Source organism: Lutra lutra, chromosome X, assembly GCF_902655055.1.
Source record: "Lutra lutra chromosome X, mLutLut1.2, whole genome shotgun sequence".
NCBI classification, from domain to species: Eukaryota; Metazoa; Chordata; class Mammalia; order Carnivora; family Mustelidae; genus Lutra; species Lutra lutra.
The window spans coordinates 54,777,583-54,794,952 of record NC_062296.1 but is presented as its reverse complement, the minus strand read 5'-3'; the positions used below and the strand labels follow the sequence as shown (position 1 = coordinate 54,794,952).

Here is a 17,370-nt window from a genome sequence, read left to right as displayed (position 1 = left end):
AATATTTAAAACAAGATTCTCAGAGTAGAGCTTAAATACCAGAGGTTAAGGAGGAAGGAAATAGGAACTGGGAAACCATTCCATTTATTAGAGTGAAACAATATAAAATATTCGGAAATAAATTTGACAAGAAAATCAGAATTATATGAAGAAAACCATAAAGTCTTTTGGAAAGACAGAAAACAAAATCTGACCAATTAGAAAGATAAACTATGTTCTTGGATGAGAAGATTTCATTGATATCATAAAATTAGAATACAATTAATTCAATATTAACTAGATTGCACAGTATTTCTTATTTTGGAATTGTACAAAATAATCTAAAGTTTATTTGGAAAAATAAATGACCAAGAGCAGGCAAGATAATTATGAAAAGGAATAGTGAGGGGATCTGCCTTAGTGGATATGCTATAATGACAATATAATTACATACATGTATATATAATTAAATATAAAATGAAGGTGGCAATTAAATTTACATATAATTGACTGTTAATAATATTGAGCTGCTATCATATAGCATGTACCACAGTACATCACAGAATCCAGCTGAATTAGAGTTAAATATACGAAAACCAATATGAATGTTGCAAGGAAAATTCGGAAGCTAGAGGTACAGTATAGGAGTCAGAGAAATCATCTACATTGGAAATGGTGAAAGTTCAAAAAGATTGAAGACTGACATTTGACTACATACAAATTCAAATTTTTTGAATGACAAGAGATATCATTAATATACAAATACAAATCAGCAAATATATTTTAATAAAGATGACAAGGGTTTAATATCCAAACTATATAGAAAGTAGTCTGACAAGCTGACTAGAAAAAAGACAACCTAACTTAAAAAAAATGGGAAAAGGATAAGAGTCGGGAATTCACAGAGTAGCAAATCTAAACTGCCAATGTATTAATAAATATGGGTGGAGGGAGCCAAAAATCTATGGTAGTGAGATAAATGCAAATTAGAAAAATAATGAGATTAGTTTGCATACATGAGATGGTTAAACATTAAGAGTTATAATTCTAATTATTGGTAAGGATGCAGCGAAAGGTTATTCCTATACACTGGTGGGAAAATTCTCAAGTCTTAAGACTTTGGGAACTTATGAGCCAAAACTTGTAAAACCGTGTATTAAAACAATACACACACACATCTTGTACTCGGTAATCCAACTCCTGGATATCTCTTCCATAGAAATATAAGCACAATATATAAAGTCATATGTGTGAGGATGTTTATAGTAATACTGGAAACAAAATTAAAGGCTCATCAAAACAAGAAGTGTAAATAAGCTATAAAATACCTACACCACAAATATTATACAACCATTTAAAACAATGAATTAGAACTATATAAGTTGACTTGGAGACATTTACACAAGGTTGTCATTATATACACAATATACAAGATATGGAGAAGTACAATTAATACGATACCATCATGGTAGCAACGACAAAAAAACTATTATGTGTTTATACATGCATGCATGTGTATTTCTATCGTGATTGATTATAAGAATGCAAAAAATATAGAAGGATACGTAATAGATTATTAAAATGGGTTAATGAGGAGCTTCTTTTTTAGAAAAGAAGGAGGTGGAAATTCAAGCCCAAAGTAAGGAAAATAGTAGACTGCATTAAAAAGGGGGACATGTATGTATAACCACATTTATGTTGTCATGTGTGGAAAGGTGATTAAATTAAGATAATTTAAAAAATTAAAGCGGAAATATGATAGCATGATTTTAAATTAAAATGTTCAGCAATCTTAAAAATTAAAGGTGTGATTCTGCACATTAAAAACTCAATAGATGGGGCGCCTGGGTGGCCCAGTCAGTTAAGCATCTAACTCTTGGTTTTGGCTCAGGTCACAATTTCATGGGTCCTGACATCAAGCCCCACATTGGGCTCTGTGCTCAGTGGAGATTCAGCTTAAAATTATCTCTCTCCCTCTCCCTCTGCCCCTTACCCCCCCCCATCCCCCGGCTATTGTGTGCACAAGTGTGTGTGCATTTGCACGCTCTCTCTCTCTTGCTCTCTCTCTCACAAATATAAATTTTAATTTTAAAAAACCCAATGGATGGAACAGAGGGAACACTTCCTAACTCACTCTATGAGGCCAACATTACCCTAATACCAAATTAGATAAAGACACTACAAGTATGGAAAATTACAGACCAATATATCTCATGACACAGGTGCAAAAATATTCAACACATTTTTACCAAGTCAAATCCAATGATGTATTAAAAAAGAATTATATACCACAGCCAAGTGGGATTTATTCCAGGTATGTAAATCCAGTTCAACATGCAAAAATCAATTAAGGTAATCCATCCCATCAACATACGATCATATGGTCATATTGTTCAATGCATAAAAAACATTTGACAAAAACGCAAAAGCCATTCATGAGAAAAGCTGTCAGCAAAGTAGGAATACTGGGGAAATTCCTCAGCTTAATAAAGAACATCTACTAAAAATGTACATATAACATCACACTTCTTAGGGATTAACCAGATGCTTTTCTGCTAACATCAGGAATAAGGACAGGATGTCCCTTCTCACCAATCCTATTCAACAGCAATGTCCTAGCTAATGTAAGAAGATAACACAAGATAAGAAAATGTATACAGATTGGGGCACTTCTGGTGTCCTTTCTCCTATGAGGACCTTGGGCCCCAGATCCACATGTGAAGGGTGCAATCTCTAAACTAGAGTGGGGTAGAAGCAGGCCAGCCCCCCTTCTTGCCTTCGGGGCCACTGGCCTCAGGATCAGACCATGGCCCAGAACTTGAAAGACATAGAGGGACATGGGCAAGGTGCTAAAGTTGCTGCTGGGGGCCAGCGCCATGGCCTACAGCACTCATGAGTCTGTTTCACCACAGAAAGTGGGCACAGAGCCATTTTCTCTAATCAGATGAGGGCCTTCACTTCAGGACCCCCTTGTTCCAGTACCCCATCATCTAGGACATTCAGGCTAGACCCTAAAAAATGTCCTCTCCCACAGGCACGAAAGACCTGCAGATGGTAAGCATCTTCCTGTGAGTGCTGTCTCAACCCAATGTCATGGAGCTTCCCAGCATGTACCAGTGCCTAGGACTAGACTAGGAGGAGTGAGGAGTGCCATCAGCTGTCAAGGAGGTGCTCGAGGGTGGTGTGGCCAAGTTCAATACCTTGCAGCCAATTATCCAGGGAGCCCAGACATCCTTGTTGATCTCATGGGCACTGACAGAGAGGGCTGAGGAATTGGGCCTTATCCTGGATGATGTAGTCATCACAGAGCTGAGCTTTAGCTGAGAGAGTACACAGCTGCTATGGAAGCCAAACAAGTAGCTCAGCAGGAGGCCCAGGGAGCCCATTTTCAGGTGGAAAAGCAAAGCATGAACAGCAGCAGAATGCTGTGTAGGCTGAAGGTGAGGCTGAGGCCACCAGGATGCTTGGAGAAGCCCTGAGCAAGAACCCTGGCTACATTTGACTGGGCAAGATCCAGGAAGCCCAGAACATCTCCAGGAAGACTGCCACATCACAGAATTGTATCTATCTCACTGCTGAAAACCGTGTGCTCAATGTACAGGATGAAATTTTTGCTTTGAAAACTGACAGCCTTATCAAGGGTAAGAAATGAGTCTCCCCAGCCCCAGAGAAAAGGTGAATCTGCCCCCCCCGGTTTTTGAGGAGCCAGCGTGGGGTCCCCCATCCTGCCCCCAGTATCATGCCATAGTCCCCTCTGTGTCAGTTCTCCCAGCCCTTCCTAGAGGAACATAGACTGGCCAGTTTTCAAGGGAGTGACCTTTCTCTTCCTGGTGTTGGCTAGGGGTGTTGGGACAGTATGATTTCTGAGTGATTTCGTACAGTATTGGTTCCTCCTTCCAGGCTGAGGGGGTGATAACAACCATCCCAGGAATTCTCAATAAAAAGAAATAATGAAAGCTATACAGATTGGAAAGGAAGATATAAAACTGTCATTGTTTGCAGATGTCATGATTGTCTATGTAGAAAATTCCAAAGGGTTCTAACCCAAGATGCCAATGTAGGAAGATCCTGAACTTACCTCCTTCGTGGACATAGCAAATCTATACCTACTTATACAGCAATTCCTCCTGAAGAAGAACGGAGAGCTGACTGAACAGCTTCTGCACAACAAAAGATAGACCACATAGAGAACATTGAGCTGGAGACACAGTAAGGGAATCCCACCCCCGATGCTGCCAACTGCAGTGAGGAGAGAGAGTACTGAGGGACCATGAGCAGATTCACCTGCCCTGGGGCACAGGAAAAAAAGCTTAAAAGATGGCTTAAAAGAGCAACTAGAACATAAATGATCCTGCCTCAAATCTCCACCAAATGGCAGGGGAGCTACCAGAACTCTCTCTGGGTCACGGGGCCTGGCAAGTGCCATGGCTTACATTCCTCCACCACCTTGATAGCCTGGATGGGAGCAGGGGCCAGGCACCATAGCTGGCCTACCACCTCAGTGAGCCCCAGCCCATACCAGCCCAAGAAGTCCCACCAAGGCAGCCACAGTGCACCGCACAGTGGGACACACCTGGTCAACGCTCACTACAACTCCAGCTGACATAGGTGCAAAGCACCCCAGAACTCTCCAGGCCCACACCACTTCAGCACCAGATGACTTGCTAGTGCACTCCTGGCACAGAGCACTCTGGAACCTCCTGGCTCCTGTCTGCTTTGGCTCTAGTGACACCACCAGGACACACCAGTTCATGCCCCACCTTAGTTCCTGCCATGCAATGAGGGCATCCACTGTGCTGAGCACTGGCAGACCACCACCTGCTCTCACTTCAGCTTCAACTGTCCTGCCAGGATACCCTCTGTGTGGAGAGCCCCAGAACCACCCCAGCCCATGCCCACTTCACCTCAAACAATCCCATGAGGACAGCCCCAGCACAGACTCCCCCAGGATCCAAACCCACACCAGCCACAGCTCCAGCTATCCAGGCAAAGTCACCAGGCACACAGTCTACACAGGGAATGAGCATACAACCATTCCTGGAAGGTTAGAAGAAGTAGCTGTTCTACCTAATTCATAGAAACAAACACAGAAAGTCAAGCCAAATGAGGAGACAAAGGAATATGGTCCAAAAGAAAGAACGAGCAAAACCTCAGAAAAAGAACTAAATGAAACGGAGATAACCAATCTACCTGATAACAAGTTCAAAGTCATAATCATAAAGGTATTCACCAGGCTGTAGAGAAGAATGGATGAACTTAGTGAGAACTTCAACCAAGAGAAAATATATCAGGGTGCCTAGGTGGCTCATTGGTTAAGTGCCTACCTTTGGCTCAGGTCACGATCCCAGGATCCTGGGTTGGGACCCCACATCGGGCTCCCTGCTCAGCAGGGTGGCTTCTTCTTGCTCTCCCTCTCCCTCTGCCACTCCCCAGCTTGTGCTCTCTTGCTCTCTCCCTGTCAAACAAATAAATAAAATATTTTTAAAAGAGATAGAAAATTTAAAAAAGAACCAGTCAGGGTTGAAAAATGCAATGACCAAAATGAAAAATGCACTAGAGAGAATCAACAGTAGATTAGAGGATACAGAAGAATAGATCAGCAATATGGAAGTGTAAAGGAAAGCACCCAAGCTCAACAGCAAAAGGGGAAAAAAAAAGATCTTAAAAAAATGAAGATAGGTAAGGGATGTCTCAGACAACACCAAATGAACATCAAATGCAAATGAGTATTTGCATTTTGGCCATCCCAGAAGGAGAAGAGAGATAGAAAGGTATTTAAAAAAAGAAAACAAAACTAATTCCAAGAAAGAATGGCTGAAAAATTCCCTACCCTGCAGAAGGAAACACATCCAGCTTCAAGAAGCACAGAGAGTTCCAAACAAGATGAACCCAAGGAGGTCCGCACCAAAACACATAATAATTAAAATGCCAAGGATTAAAGATGAAGAGAAAATTTTCCAAAACAGCAAGAGAGGGGTGCCTGGGTAGCTTAGTCAGTTACATATGCAACTCTTGATTTCAGCTCAGGTCATGCTCTCAGGGTTGCGAGACTGAACCCCATGTTGGGCTCGGTGCTGTGCATGGAATCTGCTTAAGATTCTCTCTCTCCCTCTCCTTCTTCTCCTCCCCACCCCCACTTCTCTAAAACAAAAACAGACAAACAAATTAAAAACCAAAAACAGCAGGAGAGAAAAAAACTAATATGGACAAGGGAAACACCATAAGGCTCCCAGCTGATCTTTCAGCAGAAATTTTGCAGGCTAAAGAAAAGTGACATAATATAATCAAAGTGCTGAAACCAAAAAACTTACAACCAACAATATTCTAGCCAGCAAGGTTATCATTCGGAAATCAAGTAAAGATAAAGAGTTTCCTAGGCAATTAAAACTTAAAGGAGTTCATCGCCACTAAATTGGCCTTAGAAGAAATATTGAAGAGAGTTTTTGAAATGGAAAAGAAAGGGCCATAATTACAAGTAAGAAAATTATGACATGAATAAATTACATGAGGAAAAGTAAACATACAGGAAAGGTAGTAGAGCATTCACCTAGAAAGCTACTATACAGGTTAAAAGACAAAGTAGTAAAATCAATTGTATCTGAAAAATTAGTTAAAAGGACTCACAAAATAAAAAAATATAAAATGTGACAACACACACATAAAATATGGAAGGCGGAACAAAAATTAAGTTTTTTAAGAATGTGCCCAAACTCATGTGACCATCAATGTAATATAGACTGCTATATACTTAGGATGTTCTATATGAACCTCAGGATAAACAAACACCAAAAACCTATAATAGGTACACAAAACATAGGGGCGCCCGGGTGCCTCAGTGGATTAAGGCTCTGCCTTCAGATCGGGTCATGATCTCAGGGTCCTTGGATCGAGCCCCACATCAGGCTCTCTGCTCGGCTGGGAGCCTGCTTCCCCCTTTCTCTCTGCCTGCCTCTCTGCCTACTTGTGATCTCTCTCTGTCAAATAAATAAATAAAGTCTTTAAATAATAAATAAATAAAAATTTTAAAAATATATAAAGGGAAGGAAAGCCAAGCATAACACTGAAGAAAGTCATCAATCAAATGAAGGTGAGCAAGAGAAAAAGAAAGGAACAGAGAAGAGCTAGGAGAACCAGAAAACAAGTAATAAAACGGCAGTAAGTACATACCTATCAAGAACTACTTTAAATACAAATGGTCTAATTGCTCCAATTAAAAGACACAGGATGGAGGAATGGATTTAAAAAAAGCAAGACCCCACTACATGCTGCCTACAAGAGTCCTACTTCAGACCTAAAGACACATACAGACTAAAACTGAAGGGACAGAAAAAGATATTCTACACAAATGGAAGTGAAAAAAAAAAAGCCAAGGTACCAATACTTATATCACACAAAGTAGACTATAAAACAATGTCTGTAACAAGAGATAAAGTAGGGCATTACATAATGATAAAGGGAACAATCCAACAAGATGATATAACAATTTTAAGTGTCTTTTCTCCCAACACTGGAACACCTAAATACATAAAGAGCATGCTAGATATTAACAGATATAAAAACATTAACAGATATGATGGGAGAATCGGCAAGAATACAATAATAATTAGGGACTCGAATGTGCCCAAACTCATATGACCATCAATGTAATATAGACTGCTATATACTTAGGATGGCCTAATTACATCAATGGATAGGTCAACCAGGAATAAAATCCATAAGGAAACGGTGTCTTTGAACGACCCAAAGGACCAGGTGGACTCAAAAGAGATATACAGAACACTCCATCCACAAACAACAGAATACACATTCTTTTCAAGTGCACATGCATCATTTCCAGCCACAACAGTATGAAACTAGAAATCAGTTATAAGAAAATACTGGGAAAAACACAAACATGTGGAGGCTAAACAACATGCTACTAAACAACTAATGGGTCAACAAAGAAATCAAAGAGGAAATAAAAGAAATGCAAACACAATCATTGGGACATGGCGACCACATTTCCAAGAAGGAAATTTAGAGTGATACAGGCCCACCTCAAGAAACAAGAAAAAAATTCTCAAATAAATAATCAAACCTTGTACATAAAGGAACTGGGAAAAGAAGAATGAACAAACTCAAAGTAAAGAGAAGGAAGGAAATAATAAGATCAGGGGATAAATCAATACAAAACAAAACAAACAAAAAACAAACAAACAAAACAATGAAAAGATCAAAGAAACCAAGAGCAGGTTTTTGAAGAGATGATCACAATTGATAAACCTTTAGCCAAACTCATCAAGAAAAAAAGAGAAGACCCAAGTAAGTAAACAGACGCACAGATCAATGGAACAGAATAGAGACCCAGAAATGGACCCACAACTCTATGGTCAACTAATCTTCCACAAAGCAGGAAGGACTATCCAACAGAAAAAAGACAGTCTCTTCAACAAATGGTGTCGGGAAAACTGGACAGCGAAATGTTGAAGAAAGAAACTGGACCATGTTTTCACACCATACATGAAAATAAATTCAAAATGGATGACAGATCTAAATGTAAGACAGGAAACGATCAAAATCCTAGAGGAGAGCACAGGCAGCAACCTCCTGGACCTCAGCTGCAGTAACTCCTTACCAGACACATCTCTGGAGGCAAGGGAAACAAAAGCAAAAATGAGCTACTGGGACCTCATCAGGACAAAAAGCTTCTGCACAGCAAAGGAAATAATCAACAAAACTAAAAGGCAACTGACGGGGTGGGAGAAGATATTTTCAAATGATATGTCAGATAAAGGGCTAGTATCCAGAATTTAAAAAGAACTTAACCTCAACACCCAATAAACAAATAATCCAATTAAGAAATTGGCCGAAGACATGAACAGACATTTCTCCAAAGAACGCATACAAATGGCTAACAGACACATGAAAAGATGCTGAACATCACTCATCATCAGGGAAATACAACTCAAAAGCACAATGAGATACTATCTCACACCAGTCAGACTGGATAAAATTAACAACTCAGGAAACAACAGATGTTGGCCAGGATGTGGTGAAAGGGGAACCCTCTTGTACTGTGGGAGGGAATGCAAACTGGTACAACCACTCTGGAAAACAGCATGGAGTTCCCTCAGAAAGCTAAAAAGAGAACTACCCTATGACCCAGTAATTGCACTACGGAGGTATATACCGAAGGGATATGAAAGTGCTGATTCAAAGGGGCCCATGCATCCCAATGTTTATAGCAGCACTATCAACAATAGCCATTTGTTGGCTATTGTTTGGCTATTATGGAAAAAGCCCAAGTGTTCATCGCCTGATGAATGGACAAAGAAGTGGTGTGTGTGTGTGTGTGTGTGTGTGTGTGTGTGTGTGTGTGATCAAATATTACTCAGCCATCAATAAGAATGAAATCTTGCCATTTGCAAAGTTGTGGATGGAATTAGAGGTTAGTATGCTAAGCAAAATGAGTCTGTCAGAGAAAGACAACTATCATATGATTTGACTCATATGTGGAAATTAAGAACAAAATAGATGAACATATGCAAAGGAAAGGAAAAGTAAAAAGAAATAAAAGCAGAGATGGAGACAAACCATAAGAGACTCTATAGTTAAGAGAACAAAGTAAGGGTTGCTGGAGGGGAGGTAGGTAGGAGGATGGGCTAAATGAGTGATGGATATTAAAGAGGACACTTGCTGGAATGAACACTGGGTATATATGTAAGTGATGAATCACTTAATTCTGCTCCTGAAACCAATACTACCCTATATGGCAGCTAATTTGAATTTAAATAAAATTTTTAAAAACTGAAAGAGGAGAGGTAACAACTGATGTAGCACAGAAATACAAGGGGTTTTTAACAGACAACTATGAAAATTTACATGCCAAAAAATTGGACAGTCTAAACAAATGGATAAATTCCTAGAAACATATCATCTTCCCAAACTGAATGAAGAAGAAATAGAAAATCTGTACAGATCAATTACTAGTAAAGAAGTTGAACTGGTAATCAAAAAAACTCTCAAAAAAAAACCCATAAAAGAAAAAAACCTCTCAACAACTGAGATTCCAGGACCAGACAGATTCACAGGCAAATTCTACCAAACAGTTAAAGAAGAGTTGATATCTATTTTTCTCATACTCTTCCAAAAATAGAAGAGGAAGGACAGCTTTCAAATACATCTACAAGTCCAGCACCACTCTCATACTAAACTGGACAAAGACATTCCAAAAAAAAAGTCAACAACAACAAAACTACAGGCCAATCTCCTGATGAACACAGATGGAAATTCCTCAAGCATACATTAACAAACTGTTCTCAACAATACATTAAAAGGATAACTCACCATAATCAGGTAGGATTTATTCCAGGGATGTGAGGGTGGCTCCATATTCACAAATCAATCATTATGATACACCACATAAACAAAATGAATGCTAGAAATCATATGATCTTCTCAACAGAGGCCAAAAAAGCATTTGATAAAATTCAAAATCTGTTTATGATAAAAGCCCTCAACAAAACAGGTTTACAATGAACACATTTCACCACGATAAAGGCTATAAATGACAAACCCACAGCTAACATCATACTCAATTATGAAAAACTGATAGATTTTCCTCTAAGATCAGGAATAAGACAAGGATGTCCACTCTCACCACTTTCATTCAACATAATACTGGAAGTCCTAGCCACAGCAATCAGACAACACAGAGAAATAAAAGGCAACCAAATTGGTAATGAAGAAGAAAACTGACAGTTTAGAGACAACACGATACTAAGCAAACTCTAAAGACATCACCAAAAAAACTCTTAGAAGTAACAGATGAATTCAGCAAAGGCACAGGATACAAAATTCATACTCTGAAATCTGTTGCATTTCTATATACTAATAATGAAGTAGCAGGAAGAGAAATTAAGCAAACAATCCCATTTACAACTGAACCAAAAATAAAACAACTAGGCATAAACTCAGCCAAGGATGTGAAAGACCAGTACTCTGAAAACCATAAAACACTGACGAAAGAAATGGAAGACAACACAAACAACTGGAAATGTATACCATGCATATGGATTGGAAGAATTAATATTATTAAAACGCCTGTACTACCCATGCGATCTACAGGTTCAGTGCAATCCCTATCAGAATACCAACAGCATTTTTCACAGAACGACAAAAAATAGTCCTAAGACTATGGAACCACAAAGGACCCCAAATAGCAAAAGCCATCTTGAGAAAGAAGAACAAAGCTGCTGGAGGTATCACAACCCTAGATTTCAAAGATATGGTACAAAGCCATAGTAGTCAAAACAGCATGGTACTGGCACAAAAAGAGACATACAGATCAAGAGAAAGGAACAGAGAGCTCAGAAATAATCCCACACTTATATGGTCAATCTATGACAAAGGAGGCAAGGATAGACAATGGGGGAAAAGATAGTTTCTTTAATAAATGGTGTTGGGAGAACAAGACAGCTACATGCAGAAGAATGAAACTGGAGCACTTTCTTACACTGTCCACAAAAATAAAGTCAAAATGTATTAATGACCTAAATGTGAGACGTGAAACCATAAAGCTCCTAGAAGAAAACATGGGCAGTAATCTCTTTGACATCAGCCTTAGCAACATTTTCTTAATATGTCCCCTCGGTCAGGGGGGAAAAAAGCAAGAATAAACTATTGGTGCTCTATCGAAATTAAGAGTTTTTACACAACAACAAAAACCATCAACAACAGGAAAAGGCAACCTACTGAATGGGAGAAGATATTTGCAAAGGATGTATGCAATAAGGGGTTAATATCCAAATATATAAAGGATTTCTACAACTCAACACCAAAAAACCAAACAATCCAATTAAAAAATGGGCAGAGGACCTGAATAAACATTTTTCCAAAGAAGACATAGAGATGGCCAACAGACACGTGAAAAGATGCTCAATATCACTAATCATGACTTTATGTGTTTTCAAAGCCCATTGAATGTACAACACAAAGATTGAATGTCAATGTAAACTATGGACTTAGTTAATAATAATGTGTTAGTAGTAGTTTATTAATTATAACAAATGTATCACACTAATACAGTATCTTAATAATGGGGAAAACTGTGATGGGGGGGCTATAATATGAGAATCCTCTATGCTATCTACTCAATATTTCTGTCAACTTAAAACTATTCTAAAAAAGTAAGTCTCTAGATTTAAAAAAAAATGCTGAGTTGTTTGTCATATTGACATAACACTCACTTCCATCCCAGAGTGTGCTGGCATGTCCTACCTCACAAGGAAGTAAGCCCAAACACAAACAGGCCTAGAAAAAGAGAGAGAATGGAAGGTGAATGGAGATTTTTGGTAATACGTTCCCAGAAATTCCTTCAGTTTGGCAGCATCTTTGAAGCATCAGCCTCCATATTCCTACTCAGCCTGATCTAGGAATGGCCTGGAATAGTTCTCCCAGTCATAGATCTAGTCAACACTGTAGATACCCTATTGGCTCTGCCATCTCATGCCCACATGCCTCACTGTTTTGTCACAGGGCCAGAGCTTATACTGCTACTGCCATGTGTTATGCTCTTCCTCTCCCACCTTTGTCTGCAGAAATCCGACTCACTGCTAAGACGCAGTTGAAATAACCATATTCCCTAAAACTTGAAACCATTTCTTGACACAGCACCTGCCACCTTCCTCTGCCTTTCCTTGACATTCCAAGCCTGGGTGATAGCATTGGACACATCAGTTGCTGTTCTCCACATAGCCTTTGTTCCTCTCATTACATCATCCAGCCTCCTTTTTTTTTTTTCTCTGCAGAAAAAGAAACTTCAGTAGATGGAATGGATAGCAGTCAGGAAGTAGCTGAAGATCATGATGTTGAACCAAAAAGTCTCACAATGTACAACTGAAGAAAATAAAATGAGAAATATAAAAGGCAAGAAATTTGAAGGTGGTTCGGAAGAACAGGACGGGGAAAATGGAGATGAGACATTTACGATGTAAGAAATATTCAGGTTTCATAAAACAACAACAAAACCAATAGGAGTCCCCCAGATAAGCACCAGTGTTAATAAAAAGGGATCTGTACCAAAAAACAACAACAACAACAACAACAAAAAAAAAACCTGGAAAATGTACTGTTTCATAATTTCTTCACTCAATCAAGTGCTTTGGTCTTCTTCATCCTGAATTTCCCTTAAATCTGGGACCCACGGCATTTCCCCTCTTTCTTGCAAGCAGATCAGTTGAGGTTTAGAAACGGGAAATCCTGTAAGGAGAAAGAAAATATACAGTTGGTCAGGCTGGAAACAAAATACTGCCAGATCTGTCCCACCCCATGTGTAAGCAGAAACAAGATAGGAAGAAGAGAAAATATTCAAATAGAAAGACCAAAGGAAAGGCAGAGCCCATGTGAGAATGGTCAGGTTCCTACTAGTCTCCAGGCGAGAAGCTTATCATAATAATACTGGAAATACAAAGTAGTAAACAAATATAATCAAGTGTTAAAAGCGCGGGAATATAAGCCAGAGTGAAGATATAGACTGGCAAAAATGAGAAAAAGGTCCAGTAGTTCTCAAATGAAAGCCCTTGGACTAGCTGCATTAGGTAGGACTCGTGTGGAGCTTCTAAAAACAGTTTTCTGGGCCCATCAGCAAACATCTTATTTCATAGGTTAAGAGTGGGGGCTGGGAATCTTTATCAGCATTCACAAGTTCACCAGGGCTGTGCTAAACAAAGACATTCTTTCCATTTATTTGTGTCTTCAAGTTTTTCATCTATGTTTTATGCTTTTCAGCATACGGCTCTTTCACCTCCTTGGTTACATTTATTCCTAATTACTTCACTGCCTTTGGTGATAATTTCTTTGCTCTGATAGTTCATTCTTAGTGTATAGGAACATAACTGATTTTTATTTATTGATTATGTATCCTACAACCTTGCTGAATTTATTCATTCTAACAGATTTTTGTCTCTTCAAATGCCTAAGGCAGGCTAATTGGAAGACTTAACCTTAAGGCTACAGCTAGGAAAGTCAGGATGTTAGATACACCGTCCAACCCTTAACAGGGAGAAACTTGAGAGGTGGGTGTTTGTGGCCTACTCACTCTACTGAGCTGGAGGGAACAGTCACTGGGAGTGCCTTTCTGCCCATGTATAATCATCACTCATATAATTTTATGACTTTAAAAAAAAGCTGAGAGATTGTGTGCCATGATAGAGGTATTAGCTAATACTACAACGGCAATCTCATGGCTATAAATAAATGCATAAAATCAACATGTTGTCCACCGTAAACTTACACTATGTTATATGTCAAATATATTTCCAATAAACTTAGATTCTTTAAAAGCTGAGAGAAGGAGTGTAAGTCTTTAATTTATAGAGTTTGTTTTATTTTCCATTTCTGGTTCTCTTGGCTTGCTCCTGTGGATTCAAGTTAACATCTGGTATTATTACCTTACTGCCATATAGCTTTGCTCTCACCCACCTTCATGTTTTTATTGTCAATTACATTACAGATCTTTATGCTATTGGCTTGTAAATAAAATTATACATAGGTTCTTTCATGTAATTCTTTTAAAAGTCTTCTTAGAGCAGGAAAATATATTTAATTTGTACTCATTTATTATTGCCTACAATAATTACCTTTAGTGACACTTTTCTTCAAGCAAATTCAAGTTACTCTCTAGTGTCATTTACCTTCTACCCAAAGAACTTTAGTATTTTTTGTAAGGTGGCCCTGCTAGCAACAAATTCTCTCAATTTTTATTTATCTGGAATATATTTAAGCTACATTCATGAAAGGTAGCTCGCACTCTCTCTTTCTCTCCCTCTGAACATATAATGTATTATTTGTTTCAGGGGTACAGGTCTGTGAATCATCAGTCTTACACAAGTCACAGCACTCACCATAGCACAGACCCTCCCCAATGTCCATCACCCAGCCACCCTGTCCCTTCCCTCCCCTCCAGCAACCCTCAGTTTGTTTCCTGAGATTAAGAGTCTCTTATGGTTTGTCTGTCCCCACCCTGGTCCCATCTTGTATCATTTTGCCCTCTCTTCCACCCATGACCCCCTGCCCTGCCTCTCAAATTCCTCATATCAGGGTAGCTCTTGCTCTTAATAAATGTGTGTGTGTGTGTGTGTGTGTGTGTGTGTGTGTACCTGTGTACATGTATATATCTATATATCCATGTTTTTGGCTCAAGATTTCTTTTTTTCCTTTCGGCACATTGAATATATTACCGCAGCGCCTCTGTCTGCCACTATTTCTGATGAAAACCATTCTGCAAATTGGCTAATCTTATTGCAGGTCCTTTGTATGAGTCATTTTTGTCTTGCCGCTTTCCAGAGTTTGTGTTTGGTTTTCAAAAACTTTACTCTGATGTGGTACATAATCTGGGTATGAATCCTTTGGATTTCTTTCCTACTTAGAACACATTTAGCTTTTTAGATGCCCATATTAGTTTTCACCAAATTCAGACAATTTTCAGCCACACAGTCTTTGAATATTTTTTATGTTCCTTTATTGGTCTACTCCCTTTTAGTACACCCCATTACATGTATGTTCATATGTTTGATGGACACGTAATATTGAATGCACAGTTCTCTAAGGCTCTATTAATTTTTCTTTCGACTTGTTATCTTCCGATTTTAGGATAGCCTGATCTCTACCAATCTCTCTTCAAGTTCACTTTCTTACTTCTGCCAAAACAAATTTACTCTGGAGGCCCTCTGGTGAATTTTCCATTTCAGTCATTATATTTTTCAAATTCAGAAGTTCCCCATTTGGTTTCATTTTACAATTCATCTTTCTGGATATTCTCTATTTGGAGACAGTGTCATCACACCTTCCTTTATTCCTTTAAGCATAGTTTCCCTTAGTTATTTGACCATATTTATTATATGTACTTTGAGGTCTCTTTCCACTAGATCCAACTCTGGGACCTCCCACAAGCAGTTTTTGTTGCCTGATTTTACTTTTACCCAGTGCATAGGTCACACTTCCCTATTTCTTTCTAGGCCTTAACGATTTTTGTTGAAAACTGGGGGATTTAGGTACGATATTGTAGCAGCTCTGGTGTTGATTTCCCTGGACTTCTTGTTTGCCCATTTATTTGTGTAGTGATGTGGCTGGACCAGATCAGTGAAGTCTATTTCCCTGCAATGTGCGACTTCTGATGGCACCACTGAAAGGGCACAACCTTGGGCATGCATGCCCACAGTCTCACTGACTCCCCTTCTCCCTCGTGGGTAACTGTTGTTTGGGCCAGGAGGTTTTTCACAGTATCTTTTCCTGATAGTTTCATTAAGCTTATGGATAGACTGCCTCTACAGGTTTCAATTCCAGCTCTTAGCCTCCATTAATTTCCAGCTGATTGCTTTCCTTTTATTGACAATATCCTCCCTGGGCAATAAACGGATCCGCAGTCCGTTCCTATTAACTTTGGAACTCTTTGCAGGGGTAATCTTTCAGGTCACTCCTTGATGGGTGCTCCAACTCTAGGAAGACTCTTCTTAGGTATATCTTTCCCTCCTTCTCTCTGTCAAACTTCCAAATGCCCTATCGTTTGGCTTGTTACATTCACAGAGCTACCAGCCGCCTCTTAAATGCTCACTACCGAGATCTCCATTCTGATCAACAGTACCCTTAGGCCTGTACTTTCCCATGCTTTTCCAAATAAACTCAGTCCCCTTCAAGGCAGACTCCCTTAGAGAGAGCTACAGGGGTCTCTGTAGTTATAGCCTGCCTTTCCTCTTGGGCAGCACTCCTGCTGCTCCAGAACTAGTAGTGGGGACAGTGGCTCTCTTCCCTCAGAGTGATACCCCTGCTCCACAAACAATACTCTAGGCCGGTCTGGTAGCTCTCGGTCATGTCAGCTTTACTTTCCTGGTGTGGAAATTCTATCTCATAAGTGAGCTGAGGCAAGGGTGATTAGGGCCCCATAGTCTCAGCCTGTCACACCTGGAGTCTGTAAGAGTGGGTTAGCATAAGTACAGCCATCTTAGATTGGGCAGCCATCTCAGGCCCAAGGGCTGAACTTTCCCCTACTTTACTTTAGTTCCAGGGACCCCCACCCTGCTGTAGTTCCAGAGACCCCCCAACCCTGCTTTAGTAACAGGAATACCTAACCCTGTAAACACTTCCAGGAAAAACCGCTATACCTAACCCTGTAAACACTTCCAAGAAAGTACCTAACCCTGTAACCAGCCCGGCAACAGCTAATCAGCTTACTGCAGAAAAGTCTGAAACTTCTCCTCCTCCCTCCCCCGCCAAGCCTCTTGCAATGACCCATAAAAACGCCTGCCTTAACTAGCCTCGGGGTCCAAGTCCCTACTCCACTGTGTCGGGTATACTTGGGACCAAGCTCAAGCTTGTCAAATAAACCTCGCTGTGTGACTTGCGTTATCGAGAGTG

General features: G+C 39.6%; 1 pseudogene; it reads left to right on the top strand.

The window, feature by feature from the left end:
- The first annotated feature begins 2,879 nt into the window (after positions 1-2,879).
- On the top strand, positions 2,880-3,631 carry LOC125092015 (prohibitin-2-like; annotated as a pseudogene).
- The last annotated feature ends 13,739 nt before the right edge of the window (positions 3,632-17,370 follow it).